Genomic DNA, 18,370 nt, shown 5'->3' on the forward strand with positions numbered 1-18,370 from the left:
ACAGAGTTGAAAAGGATTTTTGTAACTCACAGTGATTACTTATGTTTGGGTGGGTTGCTGAGAAATTTGTGGGACCTGTGGTAAATGGCTGGGTCTGCCATTTACTTTGCAGTTGGTGGTATGTTCAACCAGTTTGCCTGTTAATTCATGTTTACCTTATGTTAATTTTGCATGTTAGAGTATAAAACAGGTAGCATTTTCTGTTTGCTTTGTTGACTCTTGTATAATAACATTTCTTCTACTTGTTTAAAACCATGGGATCTTGTAGCTTTATTCTCTTAGTAAGTAACTGGAATTTAAAATGTCATCTTTACAACAGAAGTTTCTTGTCCCTAACCGGATCGTAACAATATTTATAAAAGAAATGTGAGTAGTGTATTGAAAACCTAACTGCAGTCAGTTAAAATTCATAACATGGTTATATTCCTTAATTCACAGTGTTCATTTGGCATTAAGTATACCAGGGAATCTCAGCCTTTTTTTTATACCAACGCAGTCGGCAGTCTGCTAAAACTTTAATAGATACATAATTTCTCAGTCACTATTCTCAATGATGTATAAGAAAATATAGATCAGCAAATTACAGAATTTGCTTTTTTTAATGCTGAAAATTATATACATAGACATAGACTAAAACAGCCAAATACACCACATTAATAAACAAAATAATAGTGATCATAGATGGGAAAACCTGAAATGATATCCAGTGGAAATATTTATGTGGAGTCATCTTTTATTCTAAATTGTGCTCATTAAAAGGAATAGCAACTAGCTAAGAATTTAGGACACTTTACAATTTTGATAAGCAAGGCTTCAGCAGTAAACTAGTTAACATTCTCAGGCATTTCCCTGTTGCAAAATAGAACTTGCAGGCTACAGCACCCTGTTTGATGGTATACGCAGAGATCTTTTCATATAGTATTAACAGGGCCACAAAAATATAGTTGCACAATAGCAGTGAGTTTACTTTATTTCATCTGAACATTTATCTTCATTGAGAAACCAGGCAAAGTAACATTTGCAGTTTGGCACACATGGAGAGATAATAACATAATCCATCATTTAAGGTCATAGTCCAGAATGGGATATCATTCTTCAATGTGTACTTTGTATAGATAAAATACAGCTTCAAGACTTAAGTTTGCCAACAGACCACCATGAAGATATTTATATCAATCACACAGGGTGGGAGACTAGTACATATTGCAAGCTTACATCATGATACATGCAGTCTCAAGTGAGAATTTGTGGGTATCAGTGAATTAATCATCTGAGAAGTGGTGTATGTGTCTGATGTTTTCTATATTATTCAGGCCCAACATAAACTTGAATCAGAGCTACTGACATTGGACAAATCTTTAACATACATTTCCCCATCACATTTTAGCCACTTTTTTGAGGTAACGACTTGTGCCAGAGAACATGACTAAAATCAGAAAGCTGTGTACATCACATAATTGTCTCCATACTTTCCTCGAGTCCACTGTTCCATTGCTGTTGATCTGGGCACTCCGAATACAAAGACATTTTCTTTGCTTATTAATTAGAGCATCTGAGTTGTTCCTTCTGGTAGCTGTTGACTTTCAGCCAGTCAAAGGTGATATGGGGCAGGACTGGAAAAAAAAAAGCTCAGTGAAATAAAAGGGATATGTCCCAAAGAAATTGGGCAGAAAAGTTAACAAACAGGTTGACAGATAGCAGTTGGAAATCTTCACATAAGAGACACATAGAGTACCAATGAAATACATTTCTATTGGGCAAAAAAGATTGCATTAGATAAAGCAATTAAAAATAAAACAAAACTTAAAAGGGAGGTGTATAATAATGTTTGAACTAACAATACTTGAGGAATAAGGAATGTGTACTAGGTACATAAAAAGGGAGATTAGAACGTTTAAGGGTTTAAATATAATAAGCAAAGAAGGCTAGCTACTCCTGTAAAAGAAAATGGAACAGGAAGCGTTTTCTTTTGCCTGCCATATGAAAGTAAGTTTGTTTGTTGATTTTTGACTGATGGATAGATCGTTTACTTCCAGAGAAGTTGTCTTGATGGACAAGCAGAAGTGCTGACTGCATACGTGCACTGGAGGAGGTTGGAATTGATCAACACCCTAAGGCATGGAGCTTCACAACCATTAATGCCTATTGGGAATTTAAAGTTAGAGATCAATAATGAATGCAAAATCCTGCGGAGTACAATGGGGTGGGGGATGGGGGGTAGGGTGGGTGGAGGGGCGTGGTTTCAACCTAGAGAGCATGTGAGTTTGAGTGTTGGTGGGGCATTAAAACTGGGTAAAATGTACTGGGAAGCTAGCTCCAACCTATTGACTTCCACACTTAACTTGAGATGTTATGCTGAATGCAGCCAAGCCCCTCAGGGGAGGTGGGTTTCCTATTAACATGTGCTAATCACTTAGTTGGAATGATATTTCAACACGGTTTTATATTTAACTTGCATTAAGGGATTTCCTGGCTTTATTTTTCCTTTACTCATTTGTCTTACCTGGTCCAACTGGTGTGGCTTCAGATCTGACTGTTGAAATTCTCTTGTTTAATGTGCTCTGGGTTTACCTTGGAGGCCTCACCAAAGACTGCTCCACCTGTACATGTGCAGCGGCAATGTGTCTGGTACTGACTGAGGCAAGGTGACAGATGGAAGCGCATTGAGTAGAGCTCCCCCTTCCATGCTTCCTTCCACCATCTTGTCTCTCTCATGGCCCAGCCAAACTTCACTACTACCATTCTGCCGGAAAGCACTTTGTTGCAGATCAGTGCAGCCGAGGCTAAGGTATCTGTCATCCTATTTAAGGTGGCAGATCTTTGGCATCTAAAGTGTGCACAGCCATAGTCAGGGTCTCCATGGACTCATTTAACAGCCTCATTTGATGTTTCATTGAGTTGGCCATTCCATCCATGCAAGACAACACGATTGTAATGTCCACTCCTGTTTGAGGTCAATTCCTCCATTCTTGCTGCAGTTGTGGTTAGTTTGCTTCGAAGCTTGTCAGTATAGCATCTGTATTCAGCTGAGCAGAGCTTGGAGATGGATATGTCCTCAAATGCAGGACTCTCCATTGCTGGCCCTGTTACCACCACCTGCTCTTTAGTCACTTGTTAAATGTGAGCCATCATGTGAAAACTCACTTATCTGTCCAACTGGTTTCACCAGATTGCAGATATCAGAGCTGCTGCACAACTTGCATGAATCCTGTGAACAAATCAGCTGCTCTAAGGATTTGTGGTCCACGCTGCATGCTTAAAGACCCTGGCAGAGAAAAAAGATATGAAATAGTACTGGCAGGTAAGTACGTTTTAACTTATCATTATGAAGATTTCACTTGTTGAAATCAAGTTCACATGACAGATATTGTATTATCTGTGGGTCGCCAATCTTGAAGTTTGTCTCCAGGTAACTGAGAGGTCCCCAAATCCCCACTTCTGCTGGCTAAGGATACTGAAATACTGGTGATCTCCAGCTGTTCCTCTTCTGCTATTGCTAGCTGGGAGATCAGTGGAGGGCTTCCTGTGATTCTCTCCCTCTGCCCAGTCTTTGTGCTCTTTCCCCTGCATTAGGAGGCAAAAAAACAGGCCTATGACTGACTATAATTGCATGTGATGGATGGAGAATATTTGGTGAAGGTGACCATCAGGGAGATGCATAAAAATGCGTGAGGATGATGGTGAGTGGCAGTGATGGATGGATAGGTGAGAAAGTGATTGAACACATAGGAAGAAAAGGATTGGTGTGCTTTCAAAGTAACCGGGTATGAGGAGTGATGTGATGGAGTAGGAACATAGGAAATCGGAGCAGGCAATTTGGCCCCTTGAGCCTGCTCTACCATTTGACTAGGTCGTGGCTGATCTACTTCAATGTCATTTTCCCCACACTATATCCATATCATTTGATATCTTTATTATCTAGAGCTCTATTGATCCCTGTCTTGAACATACTCAATAACTGGGCTTCCACAGGCCTCTGGAGCAGAGAATTCCAAAAATCCACCACCTTCTAAGTAAAGAAATTCCTACTCATCTCAGTCTTAAATTCCTCCCCATCTCAGAATACCTCTTATTCTGAGGCTGTATTCCCTGGTTCTAGACCTCCCAGCCAGGGAAGCATCCTCCTTGCATGTACCCTGTCATGCCCTGTAAGAATGTTGTATGCTTCAATGAGATCACCTCTCAGTCTTCTAAACTCTAGCAAATACAGGCCCAGTCTCCTCAATCTCTCCTTATAAGAGAATCCCAGGAGTTAGCCTGGTGAACCTTCATTGCACTCCCTCTGTGACAAATATATCCTTCCTTAGGTAAGGAGACCAAAACTGTACAAAATACCCAGATGTGGTTTCACCAAGGCTCAATCAATTGCAGCAAGACTTCTTTGCTCTGGTACTTCAATCCTCTTGCAATAAAGGCCAACATAACATTTACCTCCTTAATTGCCTGTTGCAGCTGCATGTTAGTGTTCAGTGACTCATGAACTAGAACACCCAGGGAGATAGTAATGGACTGGCCAGGTGGGCAGAAAAATGGTGAATGGAATTTAATCCAGAGAGATGTGAGGTAATGCATTTGGGGAGGTGTCACAACTCAGTAGAGATAGGGCACTGTAATATCAAGCCCCACTGTTCCCTGAGCCATGACAAATGTGAAAAGTTTGATCAAACCACCAGATTGCTCCAATTCTACCTAACTGTCTGATTCAGGTTAACAGAATACGAGCACCTTATTAAGGTTTGTAAATTTAATAAGAAACTAACTTTTTATTTAACAATTTTAACAAATTGTCTTCAACTAGTGGCAAAAGAAAGAAATATTAACTGCTAACTTCTCACACTATAACTTAAACTCTACCCCATTCTTAAATCCACAGACACACACACACACACACACACACAAAAACACACACACATACAAAAACACAAAAACACACACACACACACACACACACACACACAAATACAAGATACATAAGACACACAAAGCATGGATTTTAAGGGTGGGATGAAACAGTTCAATATCATCAATCCGGAGTACAAGATTCAATGTGTTGATTTTGATCAATGTTTTCCAAATTCCCTTTGGTTCTTGTTGATGCCATGAGGTGGTCTTCCAGCATTTTCAGTATTTAGTTCACTGGTGGAGAACTTGCTTTTCAGTGTCTCTAACATCGGTTTTCCCCTTTTATCTTTAACAGGGGTTTCCTCAGAGAGAGAGCAGGTTATAGAGATATGAGGAAAAGAGATGTTAGATGTTTTCTCTTTGCAGGCCAGGAGCTTACTGTTGCATTGCTACCATACAAAATCCCTGATCACCTGGTCAGGAGCCAATTAAAATGCTATTGTCAGGAAGCTCCCTTGGTCCAGGACTCCTTTCTGGCACTATCCTATCTTTCATGGCATATTCTGTTCCAGGACTGCAACATTGTATATATCGCTCAACCTGTTCCAGTGGACATGTCTTTCAACCTGCAGCCAGTGTAATTATTGCACATTCCAACAGAAAATAAAAAAGATACGTTCTTTACAGAGGGCAAACAAGGCGATGGAATACATAACAAATGGCAGGAAACTGAGAAATGTGGAGAAACAAGGGGACTTGAAGCACATGTTCACACAGATCCCTGAATGTAGAGGAGGAGATGGTGGCACAATGGCAATGTCATGGAGCACATAAACCAGAGGCTCAGGGTAATGCTCTGTGGACATGGGTCCTAATCCCACCATTGCAGCTGGTGGAATTGAAATTCAATTAATAACTCTGGAATATAAATCTACTCTCAGTAATGGTGACTATGACAACTATCATCAATTGTTGAAAAGACCCACCTGGTTCGCTAATGCCCTTTAGAGTAGGAAATCTGCCATCCTTACTTGGTCTGAGCTGCATGTGACCCCAGACCCACAGCAATACGATTGACATTTAACCACCCTCTGAAAAAGGCCAAGCAAGCCACAAATGCTAGCAATGCCAGTGATGCCCACATCCCATGAAAAAACAAATGGGTAGCTAAGATGGCTAAAAAGGTATTGAGGATACTTTCCTTTATTAGCTGAGAACTAGAATAAAAGAGCAAGGAGGTTATGCTAGAACTGCATAAATCATTAGTTAAATTACAGCGAGAGTACTGTGCATGGTCTAGTCACCACATTACAAGAACGGTGTGATTGCAGTAAAGAGGGTCCAGAGGAGATTTACAAGGATGTCATCAGGTTTGAACTTTAGCTATGAGGAAAGATTGGATAGGCTGAGATTGTTTTGTTTGGAACACAGGAGGCTGAGGGGAGATTGAATTGAGTTGGACAAAGTCATGAGAGGCTTAGATGAACATATTTTCCTCAGCAGAAAGGATAACCAGGGGACATGGATTTAAGGTGATTGGCAGAAGGGTCATAAGAGAGTTGAGGAGAAATGTTTTCATCCAGAGGGTATGGGGGTCTAGAACTCAGTGCCTGAAAGGGTGGTAGAGGCTAACCCTCTCATCACATTTAAAAATGACTTTAAAGTTAGCATAACCCTCAAGTACCTCGGACCAGGAACTGGACAGTGGGATTAGGTTAGATAGCTCTTTTTCGATAGGTGACACGATGGGCCAAATGGCCTTCTTCTGTGCCATTCATTTCTATGATTCTACAAAATATTTGTCCTTAGGATTCCTGCCCAATTTTCCTTGCACTTAAATTGATGGAAGAAAAATCAGATGGGCTCATTATCCAACCTTCTTCTCCCCACTCCACCTGGGGCAATGGCAAATGGCTCTTTCCTGTTTCTATAAATCCTTATGTTCTTAATATTATGACACAGCCAATGGTAAAGGCTGAATTGTTCAAACTTTAAGCAACTGTCATAACTCATTTTTGCAATTTGTATTTTTTGAGATGCAGGCTTTGAATTCAGTAGGAATAGGATCACATCTCAAGAGTTTTTTTTATAAAACTAAATTAAACATTTATTGATACAAGAAAGATTGTAAACACATACATACATCTACAAAATTATTACTATAATAACTAAAAAAATCCCCATATTAATCTGACTTTCAGTCACAACCCTGTTAAAGCAACAGTAAATCTCATAGATTTAAAGAGACACCCGGCATAGCACAACCTGGACAATCACACTCAAAATGAGTTTCCTTCAGCTCTAAGTCCTTGCAGGCAACTGCATGAGGTTTCTCATACTTGTTGAATCTTAAAATGCCTCTACCTTACACACAATCTCCTTTTTCCTTTCTACATATCTTTCTCTTTGAATGTAAATTTTCCATTGCATCGCTAGGCTTTTAACTTAACTTTTTCTAATAATAATGCCCTTTCATCCCACCAACCTTATGAGTAAAAAAGAACACATTGCTTGGCATCTTCTAGCTAGGTGCAAGATTTCACCCATTCTTCTGAATGGTTTATTTAAAAATGCAAATTGTCCCCTTGACACCTGTGTTTCTAAACTTCTCCATGTTTATCTAATTACCATTTCAAACCTACTTCTTTCTGTACAACAAAGCCTCTAACCCAGCTGGCTTTAATCCGATTAAGCCACTCACACATACACACACATAGACACTAACACCACTAAATTCTATTTTAAAAAATAATTTCCAATAACATCATAGACATTAATATCTCTTCATGACATTAGGAAAATGTAAATTCTTTCCAACCCAAGCACAAAAAAAGTATTCAGCAAGTTTAATTTCTCTTATTCACCACTGCAACTGTCAGCAGACTGAAAATTAAGTTTATAGACATACAAGACAGTGCAAACATTAAGCAGCTACTGAGAAATTCTTATCGCTGTAAGGCGTTGTGCAATTAATTGAACTTAGCACATAGCCAGCACATGTGGAAAATTGCAACTGTTGAATTTCTGATCTACATTCGCTGACTGTGTGGTTCTACAGCTGGCACTGAGCTTAATTCACATATACTTTGAGGATCAAAAGTATAGTGCGCAACCAGTATTTGTACAAAAATCTTCCAAACTTTCAGCAGCAAAATGCAATAGAAGCTATTAGGACATTTTGTAGACATTTGTGCAATACAAACAATAAATGATCTTTACTAGTCACTCTTATATTTTAAACCAAAGAAGCAGTTAGGTGTTTTGTCCTAGTGGGTGGTAGGATGGAGATTCCGCTATAAGATGAAAGCAAAAACTGTGGATGCTGGAAATCTGAAATAAGAACAAAAAGTGCTGGAAAAATTCAGCAGGTGTGGCAGCATCTGTGGAGTGAGAAATAATGTTAACGTTTTGAGTCCATATGACAGCTCTGAAGAAGAGTCATATGGGCTCAAAATATTAACTCTGTTTCTAACTCTACAGATGCTGCCAGACCTTCTGAGTTTTTCCAGCATTTTTTGTTTTTATTTTATATGAGAGATTCAGCTCACAATTCTTGCATTCAGAGTAGATAGATTTTAGAGATGACATCTCAGAATCCTGACAAGCAAACCTCATATCTGAATGACCACATAAGACTATCAGAGTGTTGGTTGCAAGACAACTTGCTGGGATAACTGCAAAGACCATTGACTGTAAATGCTGGCAGCTGTCACCCCAGTGATCCATCTTATTTCTGTAGCCTGAGGGGAATTGGTATCAACATCTCGTTGTAAGGCCCTACAACTGGTACCATCCTTAAGTGACATATGTGTCTATGGAAGCCATAAAAGCATTTTCACTTGTTGGCTGATAAGCAACCAACATTAACTGGGAGTCATTTCCCTTTGGAAGCTATGGACCATACTGAGCAACACAGCCACCCAGAAACTGGGCCACTTTATAATAATAGAAGTTCCTACTTATTACCCCGGGCTCATTGACAGAAACTTCATTTATGAGTATATGGTCAAATTCAAGCCCGCTCAAAGACTGGAGCAAATAATTTAGGACGGTTTGTCAAAGCAGTACTGAGGGAGTGCTGTACTGTCAGAGTTACTGGGTGGGATTTTCCACACCCACCAGCTGCCCAGATCTTCCAGTCCCACTGCAAGTCAATGGAATTCGGGCTAGAGCACCACCTTGCCCGTGGCGGGTCCCACACACAACGGGGCTGGAAAATCCCAGCCACTGTTTTTCAGATGATTTCAATCAAGGCTCCATTTTCTGTCAGTTGAATATAAAAGATCCTATATTAATATTAAAAGAGGAACAAGGGTGTTTTTCCAGTGTTTTAGCCAATAATTATCCCACAACTAACTAAAATAAAAGGCTTTTATTTCAGTGAAGGTTGGAGGACCTTCTTTGTGTGTACGTTGACTGCCATGTTTCCCTATGTTACAACATTGACTGCATTTCAACGTCACTTCATTGGCTGTGGAATGCTTTGGGTCATCCTGAAGTAGTGAAAAGCACAATATGGAACCACAGAACCATAGAAAAGTTACAGCACAGAAGGAGGCCATTCAGCCCATCTTGTCCATAAATGCAATTTTTTTCTTTATATCTTCATTTGACCTCACATGAATGAACCTCCTATTTCTGTTCAGCTCACATAGCCTAGGATTCTCTGGACAGTTGTGTACCAGAAGTCTGTGGGTAACTGAGTATCATTCTATGTGACTCCATTACACTCAAAGTTAATACATTAGGTCTTTAACTTGTGACAGACTGGATACCTGACTCTGTTCAGATGGGTGAATCCTCTGCCTCTAACACAATGCTGTCAGCATGCACTGCAATCAGGTGCTTTGCTAAGATCTTCCAGTCTTACACATCTTCTGAGCAAATGTGCGGACCATAACTTCTCTATCCTTTCAATCATTGCCTAATAATATCTCAAACAGCACCAGTGCCAAAACTCCTTCTTCTTTTGCACTCATCTACATTTTGTGAATTGTGTACATCCATGGTGCACTTGTCTCATATTTATTGCAATTTTTAAAAATTCATTCATGGGATGTGGGCATCATTGGCTAGGCCAGCATTTATTGCCCATCCCTAATTGCCCTTGAGTAGGTGGTGGTGAGCTACCTTCTTGAATCGCTGCAGTCCATGTGGTGTAGGTACACCCACAGTGCTGTTAGAGAGGGAGTTCCAGGATTTTGACCCAGTGACAGTGAGGGAATGGCGATATATTTCCAAGTCATGATAGTGAGTGGCTTGGAGGGGAACTTCTAGGTGGTGGTGTTCCCATGTCTCTGCTGCCCTTGTCCTTCTAGATGGTAGAGATTGTGAGTTTGGAAGGTGCTGCCTAAGGATCCTTGGTGAGTTCCTGCAGTGCATCATGTACATGGTACACACTTCTGCCACTGTTTGTTGGTGGTGGAGGGAGTGAATGTTTCTGGATGGGATGCCAATCAAGCGGGCTGCTTTGTCCTGGATGATGTCATGCTTCTTGAGTGATGATGGAGCTGCATTAATCCAGACAAGTGGAGAGTATTCCATCACACTCCTGGCTTGTGCCTTCTAGATGGTGGACAGGCTTTGGGGAGTCAGGAGGTGAGTTACTTGCTGCAGGGTTCCTTGTCCTTGACCTGCTCTTGTAGCCACAGTAAGCAAAAAGTCTACACTAAATAAATCAGAGTAACATGTAAGAGTGCAGGAATAATCCTTCAACAACAGGTCACAAGGTAAATTGTAAGCAATTACTTCACTATAGCAAGAGTATGCAGATAAATATATTCAAAAATAACTTAAAATAAACAAAACTGATTTCTTATAGCCTATTTCCAATCAAAGTAAGTAACTTGTATTCCAGCTACATCCACTGAACATGACAGAGATATAGCACTGCTTTAAGAGGCAGTCCAATGAAATGAATGACAAGTGAATGTGATAAATTACAAGAATTTCACAAAAGTTAAAGCACTGCGTCATGATGAATAACATGTAGTTCATTAATCTATCAATACACCAGGTAGAAATGCACTACAAAGTCTAATAGATCACTGGGATAGATTCTGGGGTAATTCATCTTTTGTTCATTCTTTCATGGGAAATGGATGCCACTGACAAGGCCAACATGTATTGCCTATCCCTAATCACCTTTGAGAAGGTAGTGCTGAGCTGCCTTCTTGAAACTCTGCAGTCCATGTGGTGTGGGTACACCCAGAGTGCTGTTAGGGAGGGAGTTCCAGGTTTTGACCCAATGATGACAGGATGACTCAAGGGGACAACTGGTGTGAGTAAAAACATCAAAGTAAGCACAACCTATGTCAACAGACTACCCTGATTGCCATCTGCTTCCTTCCACTCGATGCTGCCTTTCTTCTTCATGAGCACACACACATGCACATTCTACTTGCCAAATGTACTCAGTCCCTGGATCAACACTTGACTATTTATTTCTGTTGCTTCTATTCTTCTTAAATAAGAAGAACAGGAAGATAAAGGGACAAAACTATTGCAGTGGCAGTATCATTTTTCGAGGTTAGCTCAGCTGAGATTATCACGATGCACCTTCTGCAGGCCACCTGCTGAATAGGGAATGCATTGGTGATTAATTGACTGGATATCCCAGTGAGAGCAGTTTTTATATGGTTATTGCTCAATTTCTTAAAGCTGGCCTAAATTATTGTTTAGGAAAAGACTTTCTACATTGAAAATGACCAAGGCAACAAGGTCAGCAAGGAGCATGACTATGCCAACTCACAAGCACAATGTCAGCTCTTTGACCACACTGAACAGAACAGTGCTGCTCCAAAGAGGTAGCTTCACCCCAGTGGCCTGCAGCACGGAGCCACCAACCTTCTCCACTCTCCTTGGATCTTCAGGGCTTCTCCTGAGCCCTCTTCACTTAAAATCTGCCTCACACAGCCTTTTTCCTGTTTGGAGCATGTTTGTCTGCTCTTTCCTTTTCAATTTAACTGGGACCTCTACCTACCCCTGTCCTTGTCCCCTATCTAGGACTACTCATTTGGGTTCTTTCCCTATCCCCTCTCCCTTTGGGGCCTCTCCCTTTCCCCTGTCCCTGGCCCATGCCTGAGACACTTGTCTTCAATGGCATTCTGCTCCCAGTCACAGGCACTGGGCCCAGAAAACTCATATTGCTGAATTGTGCATGTGCAGCCCACTCCCGGTCTACGCATGCGTGGAAACTCTGAAGTGTGTCGGGACTTGAAGTTCCCAACCTCTGCACTTGCCTTCAAGATAAGTTGGCTTTCATACAAATGGTTAATAGCTATTATTCTAATAGCTAGAGTGCATCATCAGTGATGTCAGATGATGTCATATCATATGTAAGTAGAACCTGAGGGAAGAAGGTTCTAATGGAACCCTGCTAAAGTCCATCTCTGAAAATAGTGCAAATTGTCAATAAACATTCACTAGTTTGCAACAACATGGTTTCTATCTCTCTTCTATCAAAGACACCCAGAGCTCAGTCATGATAATAATACATGGTGGCAGCAGTCTTCAAACCATGTACTAAGGATCCCAGTCGACACCGATAATGGTGGGAAAAGTGAAGGCTGTCGACCTGGCAGAACATACTCAAGAAACCCTCGTAGCAGCAGTCGGAGCAGCTAATCTATACCGGAGTCCCACGACAGCCAACTGAAAGTACACAGAGCTAAGGAGGAAGTCTTACTTCTGCCTGAGCACCTGGACCTTCTGGAGGGCCTCGACCAAGCTGCGCATTGGAGAAACTGGAGTCACCAATTCCGTTGATACTGGACCGCCCCAGGACTCACTCAGAAAGCAGGTAAGGATCAGGTCAGTGTTCTCTTTTTGCAATCGACAACTGTGCTGACGCCATTTTAAGAAAACAGGGAGTTGATGAAAAAAACTGCTAAATATTGAAGAAGTCAGCAAAGCCTTCAATTCGTTACTTCAGCTTATGACGCAATATTATAGTAGACCAGGCAAAATTCAATCAGCACAGCCAGGAACCTGGAGAGAATGTTGATGTTTTATATACAAAATGTATCGCTTAACAGATAACTATGATTATGGGACATTGAGACAGGAGCATCGTAATGGGGGTGATCGATGAAGCATTGTCAGACTTCTTACAGTCCAGAGAAGACCTCACTCTGTTCAAAGCAGTGCAGTTAGCCAAGCAGGCTGAACATTACAGCTAAAACAGTTTATTCATCTGGGGTGATAGGAAGCCTTCCTGGGGGCAGACCACCAACTAGGTCCAATTCATCCATAGGACCATCAGTGCACCTGCCAGAAAACAGAGCCTGTATAAAGAGTGCATGGTCACTGCCATTGTCCCATGCCCATGTTGTGGCAGAAAAAAAATCATCAGCACAAACCTTGCCCAGCCATCAATGTTCCATGCCACTTTCGCCGCAAGAGGGGGAGTTTTAAAATAGTAGCCTGTAGCAGCAGGAAACTTCCATCTTCAAATCAAAAACTTAAAAGACAGACCATCCCAATCTGCAAGTGTCCAAGCAGTAGATGGTACTGAGGAACAAGATGTACTCTTCTTAGTTGAAGCGACAGAGCTGCAAGAGTATTTCTGCTATACAGCTATCATGGTCAATGACTGGAAGATGAATTTTAATCTGGACACAGGAGCAGGACTGTCCATTCTTTCCAATAGCACATCATGGCTGAAGTCTGAATTTCTCCAACCATTTACCATTCAACTTCACAGCGCAGAAGGTATTCCACTCAAAGAATTTTGTTGTAATGGTACCGGGCTCACTAATACTCCAAATGTAATTCCTTATCAATATTGTTCTTTGCTGAGCAGAGAAGCTTGTATAGCTTTTGCATCTTCTTTAAACACCAGTTGCAAAAGAAACTTAAGTTGACTCAGAACGCTGTGAATCAGTCTTCATAGACAAAACTCCATCCTTATGACCACAGGAGGACATCGAAGATCTGTCATTTCTCTTTGATGAGGGGATAGATGAATGGGAGGCAGGTGCAACAAGGATGAAGGTGACCAACTGCAAGATGACATTCTAGACCTTAACTTGCTTTTTAGGGAAAGAGTGGAAGAGGATGATAACCAAGATGCCATTGATATTGATGATTTTCCACAGGAGATCCTGAATCTTGGTTCAATTTTTGAAGACAGCATTAGTCCAGATACCTCTGCTGTTGGGAATCAGCATATTATTGAAGAAGGTGATAAAGATGCAAATCAGTCTGTTCATTCTGCTGAAGACAACAATGACATACAATAACCTGATGCAGCAACTCTTTTTAAAATGAAGAACTGAGACCAGAAGTTCCTACTATTGCCACTGTAACCATTATAGAACAAATCCCTGCTATCGTTGAATCTGAAGTTAAATATGGAAATCAAAAAACTACCGAGGTGCTTACTACAGACCTTACTAATACCATAAATGTACGAGAAAGTGTAATTTCTCTACCACTGCATGTTTCTTTCGCTGCTGATGCTGATGACAGCATATATTCCAGAAGGAGCAAACTCACACCAAAGAGAGTGTGAAATTTGAATGCCTACCTACTGAAAAATAAATCCCTACAGTATTAACAGGACAATCATCATTTTTCCTTCAGAATATTCTTCTTCCTTCTCTACGGTCATCTGATTAATTCATGAATGAGGCATTACATAACACTTCAATAGTTGCAACAGTAGAAGTTTTTAGACCCTCTACAACTGTACAAATCTTCACTGGATCTCAACGAGCTTCATTCTTTCAGTTCAGAGCAGCCAGCAGTCCAGCCTTTCCCCAGCATACCAAGAAGAAGGGAAAGACAACAGGGATGCCAATAAAAATCTCCTTTATGCTGTGGATCAGAAGCATAAATCTCTTTCTGTGGAGGTTATTGCCTTCCAAGGAGAAGATCATAGATAGCGTAAGTCCTACATATCCTCAAGAGAGCCGAGAACACAGCTGGTGATTGACGCCACCAGCACAAGAGACTATGGGGCAGGGGGAAGTAGGATGTGTAAATAGTTAGTGTGCTAATAGCTATAAGGCATCAGCAGTGATGTGATATGATGTCAGATCACATGTAGCTGGAACCTGGGGGAAGATGGTTCTAATGGAGTCGTGCTAAAGTATATCTCTGTAAATAGTGTAACTAGTCAAAAAATGTTCACTAGTTTGCAATAGCATGGTTTCCAGCTCCCTTTTATCAAACGCCCCAATACATTTACTTGCCCCATTAACACACCCTTTGGCCTTGCTGCACCAACTCTTTTGTCATTTAATTGCTCCTACCTTATTGCAACTTTCCCTTTTGTTCCTTTTCCAACCCTCCTCCCTTCAGTTGCATAAAACCTATCACGGCTCTGACTTTTCTAGTTCTTATGAAAGGTCATTACCCTGAAACATTGGGCCAAATCATCAGCTCTGAGGTCCCAGTTCAGTGGTGGGAGCGGAAGTTGGAGTGATTTCTACTGGAAGGCAGGATGGCTGAACATGTGAGATCTTGTGCTGTTCAGCTCACTGTGTACTTATCCGTGCATAGTACTGCATATCTAATGACGGGGGGAAGGCAGGAAGTCACTCTCTCCATCATTACCTCATGGGGTTGAAGATCCAGCTGCCATATTTAAAGAGTATGCAGACCATCTCCTGCCCTTCCCCCCTTCATCTGCTCCCATGTCCAGCCTCCACTCCACCATACACTACCCTCCCCTCCTCTCCCCTTCCAGCCTTCGCCTGTCTCCCATGTCCAGCCTTGGAGCAGCTTGAGCTATCGGCACCCGATATGAGCCAAGTTATGAGTGGTCCGCAAGAAGGTGAAAGCAGCATCTACTCACCTCAATGTTGTGGAAGAAGCCACGTGCGTCACTTATGTGCAATCGTGAAAGTGGATGTTCTAATTTCCCGGTAGCGGGGAACTTAATTTGGAGGGGGGGAACTTAATTCCAGTGAGGTTGTCTTCTATTAAGCATGAATTACATGCAAAAGGTCTTCCCAACATTGTCAGGTGAACTGATCGAGGTGCACAAGATTATGAGGGGCATGGACAGGGTGGATAGGGGGCAGTTGTTCCCCTTAGTTGAAGGGGCAGTCACAAGGGGACACAAATTCAAGGTGGGGGGCAGGAGGTTTAGGGGAGATGTGAGGAAAAGCTTTTTTACCAAGAGGGTGGTGACGGTCTAGAATGCGCTGCCTGAGAGGGTGGTGGAGGCGGGTTGCCTCATATCCTTTAAAAAGTACCTGGATGAGTACTTGGCATGTCATAACATTCAAAGCTATGGGCCAAGTGTTGGTAGATGGGATCAGGTAGGTAGGTCAGGTGTTTCTCACGTGTCGGTGCAGACTCGATGGGCCGAAGGGCCTCTTCTGCACTATGTGATTCTGTGATTCTGTGATTGTTCGTTGAGAACTTGACCTGCCTTTAAAGTCCCAAGAACAGAACTCCTACAGCTCATCCTAACATTGGGAAACTGATTTTTCCCCTGACGCCAAATTAAGTTCCCCCATCGGCCATACATCCCGTTGCTGGTGGGACCGGAAGTTTCCATCTGTTAACTCTTTCTCTCTCCACAGATGCTGCCTGACCTCCCGGGTTTTCCAGCATTTTCCATTTTTATTCCAGATTTCCAGCATCTGCAGCTAAGGATTTCCCTGGACCATCTGGACAGAGTTGCCAGACAGATCAGACAATATTGCCTTTGAAACAGATTTCAGCCCTTCCACAATCACCTTTAAATTGGACGGCACAAAGATCTTAGCAAATCCTCTGGCTCCAGATTCTAATCGCTTGGCTGGCACATAAGCTCCTTAAAGCTGGGTCTGAGATTACATCTGAAATACTACACAACTGATTTCCAAAGTTGCCACTGATGCGCTTTTTAATTTCATTTCATGCAGTAATATCTTCCAAGATTTGTCCTTGACATACAAGGAACAGTCACCATTTTATGATCTGCAAGTCGAGGCACTTATAAGTGCTTCTCACTGGTATATATTTTCCTCATGGTGGGAGTGGTTAATAAAAAGGTGATTTGTGTAAATTTGTGAGGATCGCTGGCTGAGAATTTCCCTGCGCTGGTGCCAGAAGTGAGGCGGGGTTGGGGTTTTCTATTGTTGCACTTCCAGTGATGTTACGGCAGTAGATAGGGAGCAAATACAAGGAAATTCCCAGCATGATATTGTTCCCAAATTCGAAGAAAACTGTTTTATTCTCACCCATAGCTGATTTCCTCCTGCTTAGAAAGAGTTGAGATATAAATGACCAAAGATGTGAGAACCCTAAATCCTATTAAGGATTTATTAACTGCTTGTTAGTATCTGGAATGTGCTTGTCAAAATGCTTTGTGTGGAAACAGTTGGGGTCTAAAAATTGCACAGCCTTTGCAAAGCAGCCCTGCCACATTCTCCAACAGTAAATTGGCTGAAAAACAAACCAAAATCAACAGCACTGGACCCCAGCCTGCACTGCCATTCTACGTGGGGCCTTAAGGGATGGAATCTACTTTCTCAGTGAGTCAAAATTACGTGTCAAACAGCTGTAGGAAGTATAAGCACTGTAAATCACCCAGTGATTGAATAAAGTGTTAATGGCCACTTCAACAATATATTGTACACAGAGAGCATATGGTACAAAGAGTGGCCTTCAACAAATAATATTATTTAATACAGTTGCTGATCCTGTTTCAACTGTCCGCTCGCTGTTCATTCAACCATTCTGAGTGAGCTTTAACTCTACTACAGTCAAAAGACATGCATTAAATCTTACTATTTGCCAAATGAAGATTAATTGTGCTCATAAAATCCAAATCTGGAAATCAATGCTCAAGGCTCCTTCACCAGCACCTCCCAGACTCATGAGGCAGTGGCATAGTGATATTGTCACTGGACTAGTATTCCAGAGACCCAGGGTAATGCTCTGGGGACCCAGGTTTGAATCTCACTATAGTAGATGGTGAAATTTGAATTCAATAAAAGCCTGGAATTAAAATCTGATAATGGCAATGAAAGCATTGCCAATTGTCATAAAGAACTCTTGGCCTTTTGGCTAAGATCAAGTATAGTATCTGTTCTTATCAGTTTAATATCTGATACGCCCCCTATCTGGGGCCAAATATTAAATTGATTTTTGGGACATGGAGATGGAACAGAGGGTTGCCCATTCTACTCCAAGCACCAACCTGATATTGCAGTGTCTTCAGAAATGGAAAAAAAATCCTTTAGGGAAGGAAATCTGCTGCCCTTACATGCTCAGGCCTACAAGTGACTCCAGACCTACAGCTATTTGGTTGACTCTTAAATGCCCTCTGAACAAGGGCAATTAGGGATGGGCAATAAATGCTGGCCTAGCCAGTGACCCCCATATCCCAAGAACAAATAATAAAAAAAACATCTAGAAGGACAAGGGCATAAGAAAATAATCCCTCCATACCCGGGATCAACCTAGTTAACCTTCTCTGGACTGCCTCCAATGCCAGTATATTTTTCCTTAGATAAGGGGACTAAAGCTGTTCACAGTATTCTAGGTTTGGTCTAACTAGTGCTTTGTAAAGTTTTAGCAAGAGTTC

At 41.5% G+C, this 18,370-nt stretch overlaps 1 non-coding gene across 1 annotated transcript; it reads left to right on the forward strand.

Moving 5' to 3' along the window:
- Positions 1-17,833: 17,833 nt before the first annotated feature.
- On the forward strand, positions 17,834-18,020 carry LOC121275578. Its single transcript, XR_005942522.1, has one exon. It is a non-coding gene; the product is annotated as a U2 spliceosomal RNA (small nuclear RNA).
- Positions 18,021-18,370: the final 350 nt, after the last annotated feature.

This window comes from Carcharodon carcharias, chromosome 2, assembly GCF_017639515.1.
Source record: "Carcharodon carcharias isolate sCarCar2 chromosome 2, sCarCar2.pri, whole genome shotgun sequence".
Lineage (NCBI taxonomy): Eukaryota > Metazoa > Chordata > Chondrichthyes > Lamniformes > Lamnidae > Carcharodon > Carcharodon carcharias.